General features: G+C 42.6%; 1 protein-coding gene across 6 annotated transcripts in view; it reads right to left on the bottom strand.

The window, feature by feature from the left end:
* Stard13 (StAR related lipid transfer domain containing 13) overlaps positions 1–25,587 on the bottom strand; it is a 211,015-nt gene that overhangs the window by 90,078 nt on the left and 95,350 nt on the right. The window contains exon 2 of one of the 6 annotated variants that reach the window (XM_031338855.1): positions 10,495–10,755. The exons of the other annotated variants lie outside the window; for them this stretch is intronic. The gene's annotated coding sequence lies outside the window, so the exon portion shown is untranslated. The remainder of the gene's footprint in view (positions 1–10,494; positions 10,756–25,587) is intronic. 6 annotated transcript variants of the gene reach the window in all.

Genomic DNA, 25,587 nt, shown 5'->3' on the forward strand with positions numbered 1-25,587 from the left:
AAAAAAAAAAAAAAAAAAGATAAACTGCTCTTTTAGAAAGGAGATTATTTATGTTCTTAGTCATTTTCAGAAATGGCCGTGGTTTTCAGAAGCTTTGGTTGCAATATGCCTGGTGGGAGAGCCCTCCCTGTGCAAACACATACACACACCCATACTTCACATGAGCTGCAATTTCACTGGAACTTCAAGGAAAAAGTTAAAAAAAATAAAACTCACATTTTCCCATGCTGTTTTGCTTCTCGCGTAAGAACTTTTTATGAGACTGAAGTAAACTGTTTTATTTATTTTCCTTTGTTCTTCCCATCTTACTGGAAGCAAGCACGACCTAGATGTAATCATCTTCAGTGAGAATAAATTTGGACGATGGAGATGACTCAGATCAATGACTAACAATTAAAATGTTTAACTCTGCCGCCACTTTGGATATGCCATTTTAGGGTCACCATGTTCATCTATTCTAATGTGATGTGTATTTCCCCTTCAGAGCAAAGCATGGCCTCTTCTCAACCTTTAGTTTCATCTTTAGATTCACCTCTCTGCAACTCGGCTTTTGAAATTCATGGCAGTCAAAACACAAAGCCGGACCTAAGGATGCAGCGTGGTGGTTGAGCTCCTGCCTCACAAGCATGAGGTGCTATGTTCAACTCCCAGTATCACAGAAACCAAACCATATGACACCCTCCATCGCAAACAGCAGCAGCAAAAATCAAACAAATAGTAAAAGCCCAGCAATCTCTACACCCCCAACACCGTGTGAACCTCTCCAGCCTTCTCCCTCGCAGCTCCTCAACACAGCTTTCTCTCTAAATCGTTGTTGTGGTCATCTGATGATTACTAAGCCTGTCTGATGTCCCAGGCACCTGGAGCTGATGAATATTTTCCTATGTGAAGGATCCCATAGCAACCAGATTTGTGTCAGGGACACAAACCAGCTGTTTTAGTGCTGCCAGCCATTGGCTTCCACTGAAGGTTCATAACAGTGTTTAAGAACTCAGAAGTCATCATTTGTCAGGGCACTGTATGTGTGTGCCTGTGTGTGTCATAGTGTAGTGTGCATGTGCCTGTATGCGCGCACGTGTGTGTGTGTGTGTGTGTGTGTGTGTGTCTGTGCGCACGCACTACCCACCTTGTTTGAGAAAGGGTACCTTGTTCTCCACAGGGTAGCTGGCCCATGAGTTTTTGTGAATTCTGTTCCCACCTATTTCACTACAGGAGCACCAGGATTATACTCACAAGAGACAATGCCCAGTTTTCCCATGGGTTTTGGGGATTCATCCTTGGTGTGATTCTCATGTTGTTGGTGTGGCAAGTACTATACTGACTGAGCCATCTCTTCAGCCCCAGAACATAGCTCTTTAGAGAGAAGAAACCATCTGGAACAGGAACCACAATTGCTCCCAAGAAATGCCATCTTGGAAAGTGAGTAAGCCTCACAGAGCTTCAGTTTCCCCTTTGTGAAACGTAGCTGAGAGGTAATGTATAGTGTGGTTGGTAGATAGGAGCCATTTGGTATATCTACTACTATAAGGAACAGATGATTGGGATACAGACTGCGGAAACGAAGATCTATGAAACAAGGTGCAAAGTGACCCATTAGAAAGCTTAGTACTTCTATTTTGTGTATCTTACTTAAATGCCCTTATAATCCAAGTTACTTTGCCAATATTTACTATCAGAATGTTACAAAAGCCCTGTTGTTGGTTTCTGAAGGCGAGTAAGAACTGTGTGGGGGCAGAGGGTTACTGTGTGGAACAGCAGTCTCCCATGTGCCCTTGCTTTCAAGATGGCCACTCATCATGACTTAGGAAAATCTACATGGACCCAGTTGAGGGCATCATGTGGGCTCTCTGTCTTTAACTATTAGTGATGGTGAACATGAATATATATCAATGAATAAAGGTCGATATGTTAGAAATGCTTACAATCTCGTGCTGTCAGGGGTGTGTAGAAGTCCCCAACCTATCATCATGGGATACATTCTAAGGCTCTGCATGGATGTTTATACACAAGCACTGTGATTCCCTGATAGTTGTTGTCATAATTGAGATGACTACTAAGAAGTAAGTAGAAAATACCAGGTGGATACCATAGACAGTGGGATGGTTTGAGTACCAACAGGGAGCACGGTCGTGTGAGATTCCATTATACTACTTTGCTTGGTGACAACTTAGGACTTACAACTGTTTACTTCTAGAATTTTCCATTTGATATTTCCTGACTGTGATTAATGAGAGGTAACAGAAGCCATGGAAACAACATGTTGGATAAGGGAAACTACTGCATACTTATAGCAGTGAGGTCCCCCGGACTAAGAACCAAGTGTATACAGCAATGCATAGTGTGAGCTCATCTCCTGTGGCACACTTCCAACCCTTTTTACATGATATGATGCGTTTTCCACTTGTACTGTGAGGTCACCATATAAAAATGTTGGCTACCCAGGCCCTGCTAAACCTGCCTAGGGCTGAGAGGTTAATGTCAGTATCCCCAGAATCTATTCACAGCATACATATCCCATGTGAGGTACCCTCAACAAGCTCAGTATACAGACAGATTTAAATAGTGCCTATCATTGAAGAATACAGCTATTTGCTGAGTCTGTTGTTGAGGAAGGTCGAGAGAGAGAGAGAGAGAGAGAGAGAGAGAGAGAGAGAGAGAGAGTCAGCCCAGTAAAGCTTGCCTCAAGTGAGTGTGCTGTCAGAGTTAAATATGCTGCCTCATTCTCTCCAATCTAAGAAGCAAGCTTTACATGTTTGCAAACATTCTGGCCTCTCCCATCAGTGAGCACATTATGTCTCTGCAAGTACAGCACACACTTGATGGTGCCACATGCAGTGTTAATGTGTGCTTGTTGAGTGGATAAAAAGCCACCCTTAAGCCAAGATTCACTCTCCATCAAGACTCATATCACAGCACCAAAATCAGCATCCTCTGCTGGGTTCTGAGGCTGTCCTCTCCGGGAGGGGAGCTTCATGTGACTAGATGAATCATTTCTTGTGTTACAATGGCCTAAATTTGGCCTTGGTACATTGATTTAACATTGATTTGTTGAATGGGTTGACCTACTCATAGCATCATTGTTTCTTCTTTGATCCACTCTTCTTCAGAATCCATATCCTGAACTAAAAAGTAGTGATTGCTAGCCTCCTCAAACATTTAGCTACACACTATTTGCAAAATAATGCCAAGATTTACAACGATCGAGTCTGTCTCCCCTTCAAGTCCCAGCTCATATACCCACAGATAATCCAGAAATATCCAACAGTGATATTTCTAGTAGCATGCTGGGGTCCACTCATTTATTTCTCTAGTGGATTATTTATTTTTTTCTTATGTGTACAAATGTTTTTGCTTCCACATATGTGGACCTTGTGTGCACACTACCTGTACTGGCTAGTTTTGTGTGTCAACTTGACACAGGCTGGAGTTATCACAGAGAAGGAAGCTTCAGTTGGGGAAGTGCCTCCATGAGATCCAGCTGTGGGGCATTTTCTCAATTAGTGATCAAGGGTGTAGGGCCCCTTGTGGGTGGTGCCATCCCTGGGCTAGAAGTCTTGGGTTCTATGAGAGAGCAGACTGAGCAAACCAGGAGAAGCAAGCCACTAAGGAACATTCCTCCATGGCCTCTGCATCAGCTCCTGCTTCTTGACCTGCTTGAGTTCCAGTCCTGAATTCTCTAGTGATGAATAGCCATGTGGAAGTAAGCTAAATAAACCCTTTCCTCCCCAACTTGCTTCTTGGTCATGATGTTTGTTCAGGAATCAAAACCCTGACTAAGACACTACCCAAGGGGGTCAGAAAGCATTAGATCTGGCATTACAGATGGTATTGAGCCATGTGAGTGCTGGCAACTGATCCCCAGTCTTCTGGAAGAGCAGCCTGTGCTCATAACTCCTGGGTCATCTCAATCTGAAGGTCATAAGTATATGACCCTTTTACAGGGGTCATATACCTGCTATCTGGCATATGAGATATTTATATTGCTATTCACAAAAGTAGCAACATTGCAGTTATGAAGCAGCAATGTAATAATGTTATGGTTGGTGTCACCATAGCATGAGGAACTGCATTAAAGGGTCACAGCATTAGGAAGGTTGAGAACCACTGGACTAGCTCAATCTCACTTCACCATTTATTTTTTAATACATCAAATCTTTAAAGTCTTTGTGTTTTGGTTTGGTAATATCTGTACTAAAATAGAGTCACCCATCTGGGCCAACAGCCATGCCATCCATCAGCCTTTCCAGATCTTCTGATTAGATTTGGATTTGTACATTTCCTTAAGCCTTAGAGTCAAACAGAAATCACTCTTGAGTCGCGACCCTCTCTCTGACCTTGGGATGGGGCTGGATGCTATAGGTTTATTTTCTTCTCCACAGTTCCTTGCTACATGCTACTATGCTAGATGTTACTATGTATACTCTGCAACAAGAGAGAGGACTTGGTGTAAGAGTAACATTCAGACCAAATAAGCAAATGTAGAGGGAACTGAAAAAAAAAAACAAAACAAAACACCCTCTTGGCTTTCACAGAATCTATGAGGCAGGGCGTGGTAACAGTCAACGTCAAAGACAGTTATCTTTTGGTTCTTTGCTCTAAAACCTGGCATAGAAGGGCCATCTCATCTGGAGACTTACCCTCAGCAAACAAACAAAAATCAATTGTTTTCACTTAAACTGAGCTCTGACTATTGTAGTACTGCTTAACTCTTTTTGTGGTTTTATTCAAGTACTTGCAAAGCCCAGAGAATACCCATTAGGGAGCCTCTAGGAAGAACACAGAGTTCTTTCATGGAGTCATTTATGGTTAATTTCAGAAATTGTCTTTCAGCTGCTTGCTGGGGTTCTCTAGGTATATCCTGTATAGTGCAGTCAGGGCTGGGCCCAGCACAGACTGTGTAGACAGTCTGTGATTCTGGATAATGAGCACATGCAGAAGAACAATGGTTTTCAAGAGATTGCTCTAAGCCACTGCCTTCTGGTAGAGATAGAGTCATTAGGCCCCAAGAAGCTTACAAGCACAGTGTTTGCGGAGGTCACCGAGGGACTTTGAGCTCTAGACTCTCAAGGAGAAGATTCTGATGGAGCTTCTTGCCCTTTGCTGATGGGTGCAAGATGAACAGGAGTCCTGGGAGGGCATCTGCACACCACAGCCTGCATGCCTTTCCTCCTGTGGTTTAGCAGCACTGTTAACATCCTGAAGGCTTCCTTGGTTGAGGGATGCTGAGTCCATCAACTGACATCTAGCTTCTAGTACTCCCAAAGGACTCAGTTCAGCCTCAGCTCAAATCATTGGCCAACTTCTGCCCTATGCCTGCCATGTGTGTGTGTGTGTGTGTGAGACAGAGACATCCCTGGAGTGAGTGAGCTAAAGCATGATACTCAAGGCATCTCTTTAAACTTCTGAGGCCTTATCAGGACAAATGGGGGTTCCTTATGACAATGATTTTCCCAGTTGTTAAGACTTGAGTTTTCTAATAGGCTTAACCTCTCAGAATTCCATTTTGCCCTGACCCTGACCCCATCAAACTGTCTACACCAACACTGCATTTCTGTCTACTTCTCCATTTGGGAATTTATTTTTGAATTTATTACTGTGCTTATATTTGTTAAGTGACATTATCATTTAAACAGAAGATGGAGGAATAACATCATTTACTCTGTAGGGCATAAAACATATATCCAATCAGAAGCATCTAGAGTTACGTTTAAAGGTGGTTCATAATTTTCAGAACCTTTAGGCCTAGAAAGGTGTACAAGGAGGCAAAGCTCTACCAACCATCAGCCCTTCGCTCTGGCATCATTGCTGAGAGCACAGCAGGTGGAGGCATGGAGAGTGGGGATGCGACCTAAGTATCACCTAAGAACGGACAGCTGACCCCCCCCCCCCTTGTTGACACAGATGGAGATGATGGGCTGCGTATGCTCAGTGTTCAGTAACAGCATAGCCCTGATCGGGTGCAAGGTTGTTTCCAGTACTCCTGCGGTTCATCCTGATTCAACATGCAGAGACATTATGACAAAATGGCTTTACCTCTGCCAGCTATTCTTTGTAAGAAGAGATTAAGCACAAGATTATAGAAAGCTTCCATAATTTACATAGCTTCTCCATTGTCATTTAGCAAGTACATTCAAGTTTTCCTGTTTTAACCTCATTTGAGAGAGACCTTGGAGTAGTTAGACTTCCCATTTCTTGGCTGGAGAGATGGTTCAGCAGTTAAGCGCACATATAATGTTTGCAGAGAACCAGAGTTCACTTCCCTACAAGCCTTATAACCACATGTAAGTCAAACTCAAGGGTATCCTACACGCTTTCTTGGTTTCTTCAAGCACTTCACTCATGTGGCATATAGATACATGTGCACAAGTATGCACACACATAAAAAAGTACAAAATGAAAATAAATGTAAGTATGATTAGTAGGACTGAGGTGGGGTCAGATCAGCAGGTTAACATTTTATCTAAATCTTTCTGTTAAAATATCAGATTTTCAGTCTATATTTTATTACAATGGTCAAATAGTTCCAGACACATGAATACCTGTATTGTCCCAAAATGTGTGTAATGGTAAAATACCATAAGGAATTGGTAGGGGACACTTGCTTTTCATTTATCCAACAAACATAATTTGATCTTCAACATTGTAGTTAGGAGAAACTACAGTGAGTGCCAGATAATCAAGGAAGAGATGGTGTGTCAAGAAAGAACTCAAGGTAACAGATAGTGTATCAATAAAGAAAGAATAAGATAAAGACTTGATTCAAGCATATACTAAGGGAATCAGGAACAAAGAAGGCTGCGGTTCTATGGAGGAATTGTGTGGGGAGAAGTCTTCAAAGACTACTGATATTTAAAGTTGCCGGGCAGTGGTGGCACATGCCTTTAATCCCAGCACTTGGGAGGCAGAGGCAGGTGGATTTCTGAGTTTGAGGCCAGTCTGGTCTACAGAGTGAGGACAGCCAGAGCTATACAGACAAACCCTGTCTTGAAAAAAAAAAACCCAAAAAATAAAAAATAAAAATAAAGTAGCTTTGGAATCCGAGGACAGCATTAAAACACAGCTCTCTACTGTTGGTTGCCCAGGAAGTATAAGTTACCACTATTACCACATCAGTATAATCTCCAATTGTATTCTTTCTCCTTAAGTTCACAGGTAGTGTAGCTCCCACCCTTCATCAAAGATGCTTCTTTTTGCAGTAGCTGGAAACCATCACAGAAATTCATAACTGGTAAAATACACAAAGAACAAATGACCATGGGGATGCCCAGCCACAGTGGATGCATTGACAACACAATGGCGCATCATTGTAGGGACCACCTAAGGCTCAGGGAACATCTCAGAAGAGTGGGCAGAGATTGTAAGAGCCAGAGGATGAGGATGTCTGCTGTACCCATGAAATCTCCAAAATATAGTCACCTGAGCAAGATGTGAATGATGACAAACCCAGTGATGTGCCGACATGGATGGGGAAATCTCACAAGGCCCTACACCTAAACAAAATGCTACAGACAATTGATGGATCCTGAGAGGGGAGGATCAGTCTTCCCCAGGGACACACCCCTTGATGGGTCATCCAATTCTAAGTTGTCAGACTTAAACAAATGTAAATATGAGCGACACTAAATGGACTCATCAGGCTGTATTGTGTGTGTGTGTGTATGCACACATGCGAGCAACAATAATTAAAGATCAGGTTGTGAGTTTGAAAGTTAGTGAGGAGGATATGGGAGGAGCTGGAGAGGGAGTGGTAGAAATGATGTAATACAGTAGTCATGTATGAAACTCTCTGTCTCTCTCTCTCTGTCACTTTCTCTCTGTCTCTCTCTCTGTCTCTCTCTCTGTCTCTCTCTGTGTCTCTGTCTCTCTCTGTGTCTCTGTCTCTCTCTCTCACACACACACACACACACACAACTTCACAGCAAAGAAGTACGATAATGGAAAAATACTGGAGTCCAGAAGCTGAAAGAACAGTTTAAAAGACTATTAGTACAAGACAGATGCTAAAACAACTTAAATACAAAAGTGAAGCACAGGGAGCATCTCACACTTGATTTCCTTAGCACTAGTGAGCTATTTATCACTTCAAAGAAAATGCTTTAAAACAGAGTACACTAACGCCTGATTTCTCCAATGCTTCATATTTTATACACAGCCACTTTTAATGAAACATTTAAAAAGATAATGTATTTACCTGAAGGTAAACATACATATGTATACATTCTGCATAGAATATAAGTGGGCCTGTAAAATTGACAAGGACATTAGATATCTTACTTGGCACTGCCATCTAGTTTCTTTGTATTAGGAGGTTTATTGTGCCAATTTTAACCTGATTTCTAAAACTTCAATGCTAATCCAGTCTAGGGAAATGAAGGCAATTTCACAAATACATATTGAAAACTGATGGTCTGTTGACATTTGATGTTTCTCTGGGAGAGATGGCTGGAGTCACTTACTCTGCTTACAAACAATGAAATGTATCAAGAGGTCAACTGTCCTTTCTGCAACATGACAATTGTGACTAAAATCTAAAGTGTCTGAATGCTCTTGACCTTGATAACAAATTTAAATATCCCTATGAGATCTGACATGGGGGTGAAAATCAGCCAGGCATTCCTCCATGAGACACACATGTTAGCACCTGGGGGCTCAGCTCAGGCAAAGCATACTGGCTGGCTAGATCAGAAAGGGCCCAGGAACCCCACCCCTATTGGAGGAACTACAGGTAATTGAAGGCTGTTGGGTGAAGGGGACCCACTCCCCTTTGGGGAAATGGCCCCTGGAAGGTTGCCTCTGTCCCAGTGGATGTTCAGAGATCCATGTGCATGTGGGAAGGACTAATTGGACTTGAGTTATTAATAACAAAAACAAAAAAATTATCAGAGGCTATGAAGCTGGGTGGGAGGTGGGGAGCACAGGGGAGCCTGGATCAACACACATTCAAAGAATAAGAAAAATATCAAAACAGTACAAAACACTCTGGTTGGCATGAATGCTGCCCTCCTACAGACACAAATACAGAGATCAATAATAGAATGTCCCAGTATTTCCCAAAGAGCATCACACATCTGTCTTTAACCCCTCCCTATTTTATATCTAGCTTCCATGGAGCCCTGCCTACTGACATTTTCTTCCTCTGATTTTTTTTTTTGGGGGGGGAGAGGGGAATCTGTGGACTCTATAGAAGAGATAGTGAGGACAGACCTTTAGTTGCTGGTTTCCCTAACAAGGCCAGACATTAATGCGGCATTCATTACCAAGTGTGTGGGAAGGGTCCTGTTGAAAGCGTGTGACTTCAGCACTGTACCACGCCACTGAAGGTGCTCAGAACCCAAAGGAAAGCATGGTATTGGGGGATCGGAAAGAGCTCGGCACCTCCCCCTGCCCAATAGCTGTCTCCACATCCATCGGTGTGCTCCCTTGTATAAATGAAATCAGTCAGCGAGGGTTTTTGTAAAATGCATAAAACAGTTGTCTTCTAGGCGCTGGCGGAAGATAAATGATTCCAGACATTGGACTGTGGCCATTTTCCCACACATGCTACAGAGCTCTGACATCCATATTGGGCCATAACCCTGAGTGGTGTCTGCCTCTGCCAGTTTACAGCCAGTGCCTCCACTCCTGGTTTACACTAGAGAACCAGCATACACAGAGGCACACAACTCCTTCCCCCACCCCCTGTGTAGGTTAAAAAGGAGTTGTCTTGCCTCCTCGGCATTTTTTTTTTTTTTTTTTTTTTTGGCTACAGTCACTATTTTAATTTCCCACTGGAATTAGACAAATCCATGCCTAATAAAACACGCGGCATCTGACACTGACTGTGATCCATTTGGAGGTAACAAACAGCCGCCCAGGACCATACAACCCAGCTTTGCTTGAAAATGAATACTCTGAAAATGTACCACACATAAACAGCAGGATTATTTTCCGAGTCAGTTTGTGTTCTCCAAAAAGACCCAGAAACAGCTGCCTTCACAAGCCGGTGCTGCACCAACTGGGTGATTCGGAAGGTCCCCTGGAAGTTTAAATATCTACCCGTACGCAGAGCAAACCGACGGGATTTTCTGTCAGTCCCATTAATCTAAAAAAGTGAGTCGTTGCCACAGTAAATTATTTGAGAAAAGATACAAACACTCTTGTTCACAGCCCCAGAAGGTTTAAAAAAAAATAAACCAGGCAAAAGAGGAAGAAAGAAGAAAAAAGAGATGGGAAGGAGAGATGGAAGGAAAGACAAAAGTCTATGTCTATAATCTGAGATCTAAAACATAAAATAGATCATTCTGTAGCCTTCAAATGTCTTTAAAATGAGTTATGGGATCACAGGTGCTGCTTGTGAGTGCCAAATCAAGTTCTTGTCAAAAGAACGTTCTCCTCAGAGTCAGATCTACCAGAGAAGCAAACTTCGTATACCCGTAACAAATCTTGCAGCCCAGATAGAAAGCCATGCTCTCTTCCCTCTGCCACAGCCTCCTCTTCTAGGGAGCGCAAACTTACTTTGTCTGAAAACGTCCTTAGGCTGCGCTGTTCCCTTGGAACAGAACCAGTCTCTTCTTCATCTCCTTCTTTGCTGTCTTGAGAACTGCTGCTCAGAAGCTGACAGATGGTGCCTCTGCCACTCACTGCTTCCTCTTCGTTATCTCTGCCAGCTAATATTTCCTCTGTGCTTAGCTGTTGTCTGTGAGACGGGCCCACATCACTCTAGCCTGATCAATGGAGTGCCTAGTTTGAGGTTGACTTTGGCCCCGCCTTCCAGCTCTAAGAGAGAAAAAAAATGAAAACTCACAGCTGGATTTTTTCTTCTTTTTTTATAAATCTGTTCTTTAAAAACTGGCTCAGCAGCCCTGCGCATACCAACGGGAAATGCTGCCAGTCTGTCATCAGCCAAGAGTGTGCTCCTTATCAGGGGTCCCCTGCCATCCGACCAAGCAGACACCTTACCTAACCAATAGCATGTGAGTTAGCCTGAAACTTAGCAGGAATGAGGAGAAGCATTTCAAACCAGGCTTAACTTTCTAAGTGTTGTGAGCCTCAAAAGATGCGTGCGTGTGCACACACACACACACACACACACACACACACACACACACACACAGAGAGAGAGACAGAGAGGAGAGAGAGAGAGAGAGAGAGAGAGAGAGAGAGAGAGAGAGAGAGAGAGAGAGAGAGAATAACCTGTGACATTGTGGAAAAAAATTCTAAAGATAAAATGGAAAAGGGGAAAAGACTAAGATCAGACACTGCAACACTGATGCATATATAATTTCCTATCTCAAATTCAAGTCCTCGCTCACACCCAGTGATCTTACGCCTCTGAGCAGAGTGTTTGCTGTTGATATTTACACCATCAGTGAAATTGTCAGGTCAAGAGAACACACGCCAGATGAATTGCTGGCAGGTACAGTTAACAGGGGTGGCCACACAGACAGCTCATGTGAGTGCTGTGAAATTAAGACAAAACATTTAAATTCTATAGGAGTCCCCAGTCAGAAGATATGAGTTTGAGTTAGTATTTTTTTCAAAAAAAAAAAATCATTTATGTTTTCAGATTATAATCTAATTAAACCATTTCCCCTTTTCTCCCTCCCAAACCTCCACGGCCTCTTTCAAATGTATGGCCTTTTTTTTTTTAATCGTTACATTTGTGTATGTGTGTATGTTTTGAAATACATTAATACAACTACTCCATTGATATAATGTCATGCGTATATCTATGCTCTCAAGGCTGACCACATTTGGTATGGGATAAGTACAAAACAATACATCTACAACATAACTTCTGCACTTCAGGCTGAGGAATCATTTTAGAGGGGGCAGAAAGACTGTAAGAGCCAGGGAACAGTGAGTCTGCTGTGAGATTGTCTCCTAGTCATATCAGAGGGTACATCTATAAAGTCTCATCGAGGAGGCTTCCTTAAATGTGAGCTAAACAAGGACATAGCATAGACATGCAAATGTGGAAGGGAGGGCTCAACCCAGACAAGGAACTACAGGCAACTAAAGAATGCCAAGGGCCAGACGAATGGTCCCCAGGACGAGCACACCAATTTGTTGAGTCTCAGTTTTATTTCTCAGTATCTGCAAACATGAAAGGCTTGAAGTAATCGCCAGTAATCACACAGGCAGCTGTAAGATTAAATGATGATGAGAGAGTGCTTTGTTGTTACAACTGAACTTTCAAACTGTCTTCTTTCAATAGGAGATTTTTTAAATCAATGCAAATATTTCATCTGGCGAAGGATGGTAGCAAATTAACTATCACAGGAGGTGATAGAGAAGAGGGGAGGATAAAAGGGTTGTGGGAATAATGTTCAGGTCTCAATATGTGAATTCTACAGAAAGAAAATACATAGCAAGCATTGGGCATAGAGACCAATGAACAGTGAACTTGGGGTATGCATGTGTATGCCACAGGACAATAACAGATGGTATTTCTTAGGCACTATCCATGTGTATGTATGTATGTATGTATGTATGTATGTATGTATGTATGTATATGTGTATGTAGGTATATGTGTATGTATATATATTTCATTTATAATATATTTATATATTTTTATTTTTTAATTTTTATTTATTTTTTATTTTTTATTTTTTATTTTTTGGAGAAAGTGTCTTTCATTGGCCTGTACTCTCCCAAGTAGACTAGGCTAGCTGGCCAGTAGGTCCCAGAGATCTACCTATCTCTGCTTCTCCATGCTGGGATTAAAAGTGGATACCATGCCCAGATTTTTTGACATGGGTTCTGGGACTTGAAGTTAGGTCCTCACTAACTAAGTTAAGTCCAGTACTTTATCAACTGAGCCATCTTGCTAGCCCTGGGAAATAAACTTTTGGTACCTGAGTTTCAGTGGAATCCTAGAGGCACTGTGTCATTTGTCTGGGAACCTATTATAGGTAATTATATACAACTGGTCAATGGTGGGCTTTGGCTCCAAGCATTGGCATGTGGGCTACTCGGAAGACTTTGGCTTGAAGCTAGAATACCAGCTACTTCTAGTAGGCTGAGTAGCTTCTTCCCTGGGAAGGAAGAAGACAAGATCTGTCCCTAGATCCCTGATCTGATCCGCTCTCTCCTCACCCCAGTCCCTCCCTTTCCCACTTCCTCTTGGAGAAAGTCATCTAGCCTACTGGGGCTGAGTCAAGAACCAGGGTGTTTGTAAACATCCTTTGAATAAAAACACATGTGCCTTTTGGGCAAATGCCCCTAAATGGTGTTGCAAGCCCTTGCTTGTTGTGGCTAGCAAGAAGCAAGTTTCTGAGTCAAGGGGTCCCTCCTACACCAGGGCTGTGTGCTGGAAATCTGGCTGCGCAGCTGTGTCCTCCAGACTAAGAGGAAGCAGAGGAGATGGGAGGTTCCTGCTGGCTACCTTGTACAGCACCTCACTCTTGTGTCTATGTTCTTGTCTAAAGATCTTGGGAAGCTCCGAATCTATTTTTATCAGAACTTCAAATGTGTCTGTCTTGCTCCTCATCTGAAGGGCTACTTTAATCTAGAATAAGAGAATTTTCTGATGGATACCCCTGTACTGTTATAATGTACAAAGCACAATACTATTCACCACCGAGGATGGATGCCTCTAGCTCTCTACAATAGCCAGTTCACAAGGACATATGCTGTACCCAGTATCTTGCAGCAGTGATGTTTCAGATGTTAAAGTATTTTTTTTTTTTTTTTTATGTTTCTCATGAGATATCCTGGGGATGGGACCTAAGTCTAAATACAGATTTCATTTCTGTCTCGTATATACGTCATACATGTAGCCTGTAGTATATACGTCATACATGTACCTGTAGTATTTTTTAATGTAATCCTTTTGATAGTTCTGTGCTGGAGACAGTTTCATAGTATGGAACTTTCTATCATGGTGGCACCCAAGAGCATTCAGATTTTGGATGTCTGAATTACAGATGTTAAAGTGCTGTTATCCAAAAGCCAGATATGGGAACGCAGAGATGGAAAGAAAGCAGAGAGGGCTGAGGAGGGACAGCAGCTCTGGTGGGGAGCAGGAGAACCCAGATATCATTTACGCTTGGCTGAGAAGGACAGACCAGAAGGAGGGCTGGGGTGAAGACACAGGAAGCAAGGCAAGCCCTGTGACTCTAGACAAGTGACTTGTGACCTCTGTTAGTGGGATAATAACAGTGGTCCTGGGAGGGCTGTTGTATATAATAAGTAGGCCACTGTACAGAAAAATGTTTGCGATGGAGCTTGGTCTACACTTCCAATACCTTCTGTTCGCCACACCACTGGCAGCATCTTGAAAACATCATTCAGGACCAAAAGGACTGAGTTTGATTCAGGCTGTTATTTTTTTGTTTTTGTTTTTTTACAAACCTTAGAATTCTCTGTAGGAACAGATGATTGCAGTGTTTGCCTGTAATCATCTTTAAATGTCTGAGTGCCTGCAGTCTCAAGTTATGTTAGTCTCACTTAGGGTGCAGGGCACATCTAACCAAGGGTTCCAAGTTTGCAATTCATTCTATAGGTGGAAATCTGTACTCGACAGGAGGGCTTTGCCAGCATTGCGATTACCATCTCTCTGTTAATAGCTCCCCACCTCACCCCCTCCGGCACACACATATAACCAGATTCAGAGCATTCAGAGCGTCAGAAATGGCTTTTGATGGGCAGAAGGCTTGACTACTGAGAATGTGCTGAGTAGAACGGGAACATTTAAAAATATTGACTAGCTAAAAGCACTGCAGTGTAGTGGGTTGGCCTAATGCTGCTTGTATTCTAATGCTAATTTTGGGCCAGGTACCCAGACTAGTTGCCCCCAGAGAAGAGCACATAGGTGCTGGAGTAACCCTGCCCCCAAGTTATTTCTGATTGGTAAATAAAGATGCCAATGGCCAATAGCTGGGCAGAAGAGACATAGGTGAGGTTTAAGATACAAGGGGCTTGGGGTCAGAGGAGACTGACTAGGAGAAGCCTTAATGGGTTGGGAGGAGGAAGGAGAAACCACCATGGGTTAGGTGAGCATGGCTGGCTGATTGGAGTTAAGAGCAGCCCAGATGAAACATAGTAAATAGTAAGTATAACTCAGGGTTATCCACAGGGAAATAGATTCTAACAACATGGACGGCAGGCAGCTACCTGGCTATTGTTCTGTTTAAGGCTTATTGTAAATATAAAGGTTGTGTGCCTTTCATCTGGGAACTTAAATACCAAAGGCGGAGTAGAAAACTCAGGCTGGGGTTAAATAATTCTATCACACTGCAAGGTAGAAAGTCCAGCAAAGTCTTTGGCTGTGCGGTGGTCACATCTAATGGTCTCTGCCCAGCCCTGAGGCCCAAGGGACTCTGCTTGCTTGATCCTGCCCAACAGGGCAATAGAATCTGCTACTGGGACCTTGGTGTCAGCCTCCAGCTGTGGTTGAAACATCTCAAAGGAGAGCAAACAGCTGGGGCATCTTCAAATCTGCACACAGTTCATAGGAACTGATTTGGTATGTGTTTATTTATGAATTTACCAGTGCTGGTGATGGAGCCCAGGACTTCATGTGGCCTGATAACGAGCTATAACAGTCCTGTTGCATAAGTACTGTCTGTGTCCACCCAAGATGGGTAGTTCATGGGAAACTGAGGTGGGAATGCTACAGGCTTCAGATCAGCAAAGTGAGTTTCAGGGCAGCCTAGGCTACAAAGAGAGCTTTTAGCCTAAGCTATAAAGTGAGATCCTGTGTAAAACAAACAAGTGAAGTCTTTGTGCGACTGGAGAGATTTAGTCCTGTTGAGTATCTGTGTGATTTGGTTGTGAGGTTTTCAAGGGAGTAGCTAAACTTTCCCACTTTTTCATGGGCAGTTGTGTGAGACCAGGTTGGTCACTTTAGTTCATTCATTACTACAGACAGAAGGGGCTTGAAACCCATGAAGAAACACTGAAGAAAGCCAGGAAAACTTCCAGTTTGCTTGACCAGAGAGCCCAAAGAAGTGATGTTAATTTTGATCACAATTAGATTTTTAGATGCTAAATAATTAGTGAATTAGAAATAAACCAATGCTAGAAATACAGCACACACTGTTGTTAAAATCTATGGGTATAATTAAACGTAAAGATATAGTTCTCAGACAGGATGGAGTGTTTAGTGAGTTATTTTTTATCTTCAAAGATCATCAGGTACATTTAAAAAATTAGTAAAAAAACATTTGAAATATTTTTTTAGAATGTCTTATAGTGAAAATAATACATACAATGTTCAAATTTTTAAAATAATCCTCATTTTAAATTCCCAACACCTCAGAATATAGACTGAAAATTTAACAGACCATTTTTATTATTTACAACTACCAATTGTATTTTCTCCCCCAAACAAATTTTGTGTGTCCTGAATTTGTTACACGTAAACATACAGCTGAGTCTGGATATCCCATATAAAGGCACATTTTATGCATGGCAAATATATATGTATATATACATTCACATATATATATCCATGTTATATGCCTATAAGAGAATTCTTTCCCATCTAAATAGGATATGATTTTTTTGTATTGTTCTCAGCCTTACTTTATTTATTGAGCAATACATCTCAGAGCTTTTCAGATAAATAAATAAGCGAGCTCATAGCTTAGATCTGTGGATGCTGAGCACCTACCTTGGTCTGAAGTGTGGGTCTTGGGGAGCCAGGCCAAGGAGGCAGTGTTGCTCCCCAAAGCCATCAGAAGCAGGCCTGTGCCTCTCTGGAGTGGGATCCCACCTGAAGCTGGTAATCTAATGCTTGTGTTGTTCTTTAGTAGACCCATCTCCTAGTGGAGCAGACAGTGATTGAATACCAGACTCATACCCGAGCACCCATCGGTTTACTTACTCTCTATAGGTGACACACAGACTTCTACTGACATGTCAGTCCTGTACATGGTCACAGAGGCTGAGAGCTATGACAACTGAAGGCTGGGGTGCACCAGAGGCTGGCACACCATGCTCGTTTACCTAGGTCCTGCAGGAAGAGCAGGCTGGTGGGAATGTGCACAGGTGGCGCCTGGGGACTTCCAGGATCTTGAAAGCTATCTTCAGGTTGCAGCTTGTGGTTTTTGGGGCCTCAGAACAAGGTATGTTACCAGACACACATTGGTAGCATGTTGTGTGTTTCATGGAATGTTAAGAACCAAGCAAAGCCACGCTAATAGAGTGCTCGAAAGACCAGCTCCCTAGATCCCATGATCAGTGTCTTACCTTCTCTGACTCATTAAACGAGCTTTCCCACTCTCCCCGTTACTAACTTTCTTTCTTTCTCAATGCTGTTTTGGGTCTCTGCAGGATGTTCCATTGGACACATATGTCTTCTACTGTAATATATGTGTAGAAGTCCATAAGCTACACAATGTAAGCTGGCTTATAGTACCCAGAAAAAAAGGGGGAAGATATGTTGAAAATAATCTTGTCAGCAAAATGTCAACTGCCTTGGGTAGTGGTACGGTGTCTTAGTTAGGTTTCTGTTGCCGTGATAAAATGCTATGACTAAAAGCAATTCAGGGAGGAGAGTGTTTATTTCACCTTACAGCTTGTAAGTCCATTACTGAGGGAAGCCAGGGCAAGCACCGAGAGGCAGGAACTCAATCAGAGGCTATGGAGGAATTCTGCTCACAGGTTTGCTCCCTATGACTTGTTTAGAATACTTTCTCTTACAACTCAGGACCTCTTGCCTCGGGGCATCTCTGTCCACAGTGGGCTAGGCCCTCCTACATTACTCATCGATCATGAAAACACACCACAGACAAATCTAGTGGGGTCATTTTCTCAATTATGGTTTCTTTCCCCCAAACGACTCTAGCTTGAATCAACTAAACTAATAAGTACATGTGGAAAGTCAGAAAATGAAATTCTGTGGCACAAGAATGACTTCACAGAGATGGCTCAGCAGTTAAAAGCACAGGCTGCTCTTCCTGGCTGCTCTTCCTGTGGGTACTGACTGTTCGGTTCCCAGTACCCACACGGTGGCTCAAAAACATTTGTAACTTTAGTTTCAGGGGATCCAGCACCCTCTTCTGGCCTCCTCAGGCACTGCATGCATACAATATACATCATACATACATACATACATACATACATACATACATACAGGGAGTCAAACATGAAATTATATATATGTATATATATATACATATATATACATATATATGTTTTTCCATTTCAAAAGACCCTAAAGTATATATAATGATTAACACAAACAAACAGACTCTATCCATCAAGTCAGCTTTTCTTATACAAATCTGGTGCTCTGTGGAGCTGGCGTTTTGTTTCTTTCGGCTGCCCTGTAGTGGGGAATGCATTTGAAGCTCTGGCATTCAGCCATCCAGAACAGGGAAAGTCCACGGCAAGGCAGAAAGTGTAAATTCTCTGCCTGGGCAAGCCAGTGTCATGTACCGTGTTTGAGGCAATGTGACAGGATCAGCCCCTCCTGAAACCTGCACCCTTTCCTTCATGGATGACCACCCCAGTTCTAACTCTGTCTAGCCCTCTCCTCCATTATTATCTAGTGACCCAGGACTTGTAAGAATTGAACTTTATGTCCCTTGAAGATTTTAGTAGGGATATCCTTTATCTTGGGCAGAGAAGGACAAATTCTGCTACCACCTCAAGCACAGGGCCTGCTTTACCTACCATGTCAGTAGACCCCAGCGATGAAGTTTTAGTTAAGAAAGAACAAAGGCTCTGGTCACGTGGCGCAGGATGCTCCCTGGGCAAGCTGGGCCCTTTCCATTGCTCAGAACACTTACTGACGCGTATTGCTTCATCTAGTTTCCTAACGAGCCTTGACTTTTGACCTCCGGTGGAGGGTTAGGCTCAAGCACTGGATTGTGTAAAGAAGATTCTCGATTTTTAAAAATTCTACTTTTAAATTTAGAGAAGCCTGCAGACTCCATAGAAAATTCTGAAAATCAAGCAAACATCATCTCTCACAAATAACAAAAAAGCACATTCCTCATTTGGGGGGTTATTTGTAGCTGCTTTCTAACAATAGCGCTCCCTGATTTGATTGAAACCAACTTGAAAATCAAGGCTGGAGGCAAGTACATACAGCAGATCTAGGAATCCCAAGCTCCTGAAACGTGTGTTTCTTATTTAGCTGTGAAGCGTGGGTGGCCATGAACGTTCCTGGCAGCTATAAGGCATTTGCTAATGTATTTGACTTTAGCGTTGTTAATCACACTTATCAACACAGGCAAGCTGTGCTGGCCACAAAAGATTAGCTTCTCTCCTGTAATGCCCTAGTAGTTCAAAGGCAGAACATCAGCGCTGAGTGACAGCAGCATCTGCATGCTCCCATGACCCTCCAGTGACTTCAGAACATACCGCAAGCTTTAGCTTTTCTTTTTCATAACTTTACACGTACTCTTTCCTTCTGTCATGATGGCTAAGGTCGTGGAGCTTACAAACTTTAAAAAAAAAATGAGTTGTGTTTCTAGATACCTCAGAGGGTTTGAGTTCCAAGGTGGTCCTCACTGTCAGAGAGTCAGGAGCCGGGGATCCACTTGGAGAAGTAGGAACCCCCAGCAGGGCAGAGCCTTTTGTTCAGGGAAACAAGACCACTGTAAATGCTTCTTTTGAAACATTGGGTTTTTTGACTATAGACTTTTCCCTTGAGACATACAGACTATTGCTTCTTGCGAAGCAGTTCTGTTTAAAATGACTTAAAAACACCTTGCCCAGCTCAGAGGGGAGCAGGTGGGAAATACAGTCACAGAGTGAGTGTTCTGAAGAAAAGACACTGAGCATGGCACCTGCAGATCTGGCCACCTGACTCTTGCTTTCACCAAAGGACTCCTGGGCTCATAGCTTGACCTGTTTGTCCCAGCCTGTCCTAGCTCCACTAGACATGGTTTGGATCAGTATTCCCAAAGATTTGCATAGGAAAGGTTTTGTCTCTGCTGGTAAGATCCTTGGGAGATGATGGGACTATTAGTTGGAGGATGTAGCATCATTGTGGACACACCTTTGAGGGAGACTCTGTTTTGTCTTTTGGGTCTCCCATGTGTCATGAGGAGAGTAGTTTTCCCCAAAAGCAATATATCTGCTCTTTGTAAGCAAGCACTGAAAGACATTGATACACACGCTGGAACTGGAGCTGGAGAAATGGCTCAGTGGCTAAAAGCACTGGCTGCTCTTGATGAGAACCTGGGCTGAGTTCCTAGCACCCACATGGTAACTCTGGTTTCATGGGATCAGACTCCCTCTTCTGGCTCTCATGAGCACCACATGCACATTCTGCACAGATGTACACATGAATGAAATAAGAAAAAATCTTTACAAGAACATGGTGGAGATGATTTTCTGATACCTGTATTTTGCTGCAACTAATACAAATTTTAAGTAGTTTCAAGATGGAAACCAAAGACCAGACCCTTCTGAGTCTCAGGCCATCAACTCCACATGAGCACCTTGTTTGTGTCCAGGGAGCACTAACAGATGCAGAATATTTCCAGGGCATTTTCTGCCGCCCTTTCCAGGTCCCATTTCTGTTCATTTCTATAGTGTTCCTGATTTCTGTTTCTCCATAGATCTGTATTATAGATAAAGAAGGAAGAAGGCAGCCATCTGTGCTGTCTCTGTACATATAAATAGCAAGGCCCTAAAAATTCTCAGCCCATTGAAATTCTTAGCAACCAGCAAAATGTTCAGTGCTCTTCTTTGGTAATGGATAACATCACAGAGAAAACGCCTTTGGTACTCTAAAAAACCATAACCTCTGGTCTATCTCCTATAATTTGTTCCTTGTTCCCAGGCTGAGTCTTCCAAAGACGGGATTAATTTCATGTTGGTCACTGGCCTGTGAAACACTGATAAATTAAATGATTGGTAAATACAATAACTTTCATAGGAAACAGGGGAGAGACCATTTTCTTCTTGGGACTATTAGAGAATTTCATTTCTGAAAACAGGCTGTAGATTAATTAAGTACAGATCTGATAGCTTAAAAAAAAAAATGGTTGGTGGAAGTCACCCAGCTTGTCCTCGATTACCCAGCACTTACTGGCAGTGCTGAGAGTCTGGAGCGAGATATTAAGTTATCTGAGGACAGAAGTTCAGACAGTGCCTGGTAACACTGAGCTCTGACCCTGCCTCCTTGGCTGTGATGTTTCACGTTGCTGTCATAAAACAAAGGTGAAGACAGCCCAGACATTTCGGGAGCTCGTCTGTGGTACGTCTTTCAAAATTCTATCTAGAAAAGTTAACAGTGTGGTTCTCAGTCTCCTTGCTTATGCTTATATCTGGCCTTCACCACTACAGGCAATGTTCCCTGTGTATTTCCTACAAAGGTGGGATAGCAGTAACGATTATGTCATGTAAGTTGGAATGAATGAATCCACACATCTAAATGCTTAGAGGAGTGCCTGGGGATATCAGATGGTCACTAAATGTGCACCAGTAATTTTCTTAGAGTTAAGAATTTTATAGATTTCAAGTTTGCTCAGCAATATTCATAAAGACAGTTGAGCCAAAGTGCCCCCCACAGACTTGGTTGACCCCACCATATTTTCCACTCTGGGTAAATATGAGTGTGTAATCCAAAGTATATTTAAGTTCCTGGAAGGGAGAAACATTAATGGTTATGTACAATAATATATATGGCCCTAAAGCAGAGGAAGTTGGTTGACTAGTTGTCTGAATGTAACCCAGAAACTATGGATAGAAACAAAGATGAATGATATTGTTTGTTCATGGGGTGGAGATAACGCTTTGAGCTTTCTAGGATTTCATTTCCATTTTTGCAGATGTCCTTGTGTTTTTTTTCTCTGACTTAGATCTTGGAAACAATTCTATCTTTTTATATTCTCTATTATGACAGGCTAAGTTATGGTTCGGTAACAAATAAGTCCCAAATCTTAGCAGCTAACACAATGAGAGAACAATTCTCTATATGTTCACCAAAGACTGGCAGTAGACCATGGTCCATCTTAGTTCTTCATAGTGTCATCAAACTTGGGTGGGGGGAGGCTAATTGGGGTTTGTAAGCTGTGCCCCAAGACAGGTTCAGCCACCTGTCCTCAGTAAGCCAACTAAGAGAAGAAGAAGAAGAAGGAGGAGGAGGAGGAGGGGGAGGAGGAGGAGGAGAAGGAGGAGGAGGAAGAGGAGGAGGAGGAGGAGGGGGAAGAGGAGAAGAAGAAGAAGAAGAAGAAGAAGAAGAAGAAGAAGAAGAAGAGAAAGAAAGAGAGAAAGAGAGAGATTGATTCACTATAGCCACAAAGAAATTCAACATGACAAAGAAATTTAGAGAATCCCCCAAATTCATTTACAGTTTAAACGGAGGCCAAGGATAAACACATCGAATCAAGGTGTGGTCCCACCCACCACTGACCCATCCTTGTCTAGTCTCATCTGTTTCAGGAAGGTAAGTCCCCTCTGGCAGGGGCCTTTTTCTTCTCCCATCAGGAGATTCCTGGGGAAATTCCCATTTCTTTTGGATTCCATTGTTTCAATAGTCAGATAGAATGAGAGATCCAAGTATCTCTTCAGACTGCCTTCACTTCTTCCAGGCCGACTATAGTTGTGGGGGCAGACTTCATCTTAGCCTCCATAATAGTGGGGATGAACACAGCAGTTAGACACAAGCTCTTAGATCCTCTGGATGAGAACTCACTTGCTTCTGTTTTTAACAGTCAGAGTCACAGGGCTATCCCTAAACCAATCTTGCCCCGGTCCAAGGGAAGTTGTAGTGGAGCCAGCTTGACTATAACTCTGCTCCTTCAAAAAATAATAGTACCACGGACTGTATATAAATTGTAAAACATCATCCTGTCTGTCCATTTCCTTTAAACCCACTTTTCTGAGATAAGTATAAATATGTAGCTTACTGGACCTTTGATTTTTCAGTTATACAGCTACCCAAGCTCCTTGTTATGATTTGATGTGTTCTCCAAATTTCATTTGTTCAAAACTTGGTCCCCAGTGTAGCAGTGTTGGGTGGTGAAAGGAGTAGGGAGTGAAGGGATAAATTAATCCACCTATGAGCCAGGGGGTTAACTGGTTGTGAGACCCTCACCAGAACTTTACCATACCAGCTCCCCAGCTCAGCCATCAGGGCTATGAGAAAAGACATTTAGGGGCTGGTAGGATGTCCCTATGGTTAAGATCACTGGCTGCTCTTACAGAGGACCTGGGTTCAGTTCCCAGCATCCATATGGTAGCTCACAACCATCTTTAACTCCAGTTCTAAGAGATCTGACACCTTCTTCTGGGCTCCTCAGACACTAGACACACATAGGATACATAGGCTTACATGCAAGTAAACATACAAACACATAATTGAAATAAATAAAAGAAAGAGGATGGCTTTTTGATATACCTGGGATGCCAGCATTCCATTATTCAAACAACTTTATCAACAACAGAGTTGCTCGACATCTTACTCTTACCCAATGCTAAGGAAGAACACTTAATTTTAAATTCCAGATAAGCTTTCAATCACAACCATCATGAAACAGTTAACTTAAGCTTTTAATCTCATTTTAAGTTTGAAATGGTCATGGAGGAAGGAGGTAAGCAGCGGAAGTGAGGATGCTGTATGTAAACTCCAGCCTAAACACGAGATATGTGGGCTACAGAGAAGGTGCAGAGGTTTAAGAGCACTGACTGCTGTTTCAGGAAGACTTGGCATTCTCATTCAAATGGTGCTCTTCCAGAGGACCTGAGTTCAGTTTCCAGTGCCCACCAGACAACTGTTTTTAACTCCAGTTCCAGGAGACCCCATGTCCTCTTCTGGCCTCCAAGGGCACCTGAGCGCATGCACACACATAGACACACACACACACACACACACACACACACACACACACATGAGAAAAGATGAGATGCAATACCTTACCCTGACTATTTACCAAGGAAAAGCACTCCATGGAATAACAATCAACTTCAAAGAAACCGTCATTAAATGCCAGGGTACAGAGGACATTGTGAACATAATCATTTGTCAGAAAATAGCATAACAGGCCACATGAAGTTCAAGGCCTATCCTCAGAAAGAAACAGACTCTTTATAAACTAACTTTATCATACAGTGAATATGCAGCAATGGTGCAGAATCCACTACTCTCTCTCTCTCTCTCTCTCTCTCTCTCTCTCTGTGTGTGTGTGTGTGTTAGAATTGCAAACAAACAAAGAAACAAAAACAAAAACAATTTGATTTGGATGTGTAAGAATATGAAGGGTTTTGCTGGGTGGGTTAAGTGGTAGAAGGGTGGAGTTACTCAGGCAAAAGAAACATAAAAGAGGCACAGAAGCATGAAGAGTAGGGGAGTCCTCATGGAAAATCACTGCATGCTGCTGGTAGGATTCAGGCGTTGGGGAAGGGTAGGGCTCTCTCTGCATAATGATTCTTCACATATTTCTTGACAAGGGTTTGTGATATTTTTCAGCTTAGTTGAGGTGAAGCATTCAGACCACGAATCTATTAAAATAGCAGGTATTTCAAAGACTTCATCAACCTTAGGCAAAATGAATTCACAATGCAGTGGACTTGAGATTTTAAGGTGAAGTTATAATTAAGTTGCTTTGATGAAATAAGACTCTTTATTGTTCTGTATGGATTCTCTAAGTGCAAGTACTTGATAAAGTTATAATTGCATGGGGGTGAGGCAGAAGGCTCCAAGGCTGCCAAGACTGGAAACAGTCCTGGATCCTGTTAGGTTTCCAACCCTAGACAAATGGCAGAGGTGCCAACTTAACATATCAAAGCAGAGGTTTCCAGGTTCTCCCAGCATCCCCCTAATCCCTCCCTGTTACAGGGCCCTCCTGACTGGTATGCCCCACCCCTACCCTGAATTCTCTAGCCCATTCCACTGGGCTGCCTTCCTCCAGCTGCCCTTCCCTATATAATTCAACCATTTTGGTTACCCAGTCTCTTTTTGTACCTTTGGGCCTCCTGGCTGCTGCACCTCTCTCTCTTCCCTTCGGTTCCCCCTCTCCTCCAATGGCTCAGGGTCATGTCCACCTTGGCCTCTCCCAGATGTCCCTGCCTTCTTCCACATGTCAACAATAAACCTTCTCCTCCGTCATGCCTAGGAGCAGGCATGTCCTTTTCCTTTTTTCTTTTTTCAAAACCCACATGGACAGGGAGGAGGGGAGAAATGACTCCTGCAAGTTACCCTCTGACCTTCACATGCTACACTCTGTGGCACTCGGGCCCCAAAACCCATAGGCACACAAATAAAAGCCAAAATAAATATAGAGCTGGCAGAAGTTAACTAGGTAGTGATCTGCCAAAAGCAAACACGGACTTGATTCCGGTCACTCTTATTTCCTTTGCCTTTAACGCAAATGCAATTACTTATCTTTAATCGAAATAACAACAGAGAATGTATTTCTGCCTAATTCCACACCAAGGTCCAACACGTTTGAATGTGAGATTTCAACAATTCTGCTGCATGTCCACTAGAGGCCTGTGAAGAGCTTCCCCCCTAACCCTGAGTCTCATAACCAAACTGGCCTAAACAGAAACAACTGTGAAATCTTGATTCAATACTGATAAGAGTAGGATCGAATTTATCCTCATGGACAAGGTCATACTCATGAATAAAACAAACAAAATTCAGTACCCTTTCCATAATGCTTAGCTATAAACATTACAAAACAGGGGAAGAAAAAAAA

The sequence above is a fragment of the Mastomys coucha genome, unplaced genomic scaffold (genome assembly GCF_008632895.1).
Source record: "Mastomys coucha isolate ucsf_1 unplaced genomic scaffold, UCSF_Mcou_1 pScaffold22, whole genome shotgun sequence".
Lineage (NCBI taxonomy): Eukaryota > Metazoa > Chordata > Mammalia > Rodentia > Muridae > Mastomys > Mastomys coucha.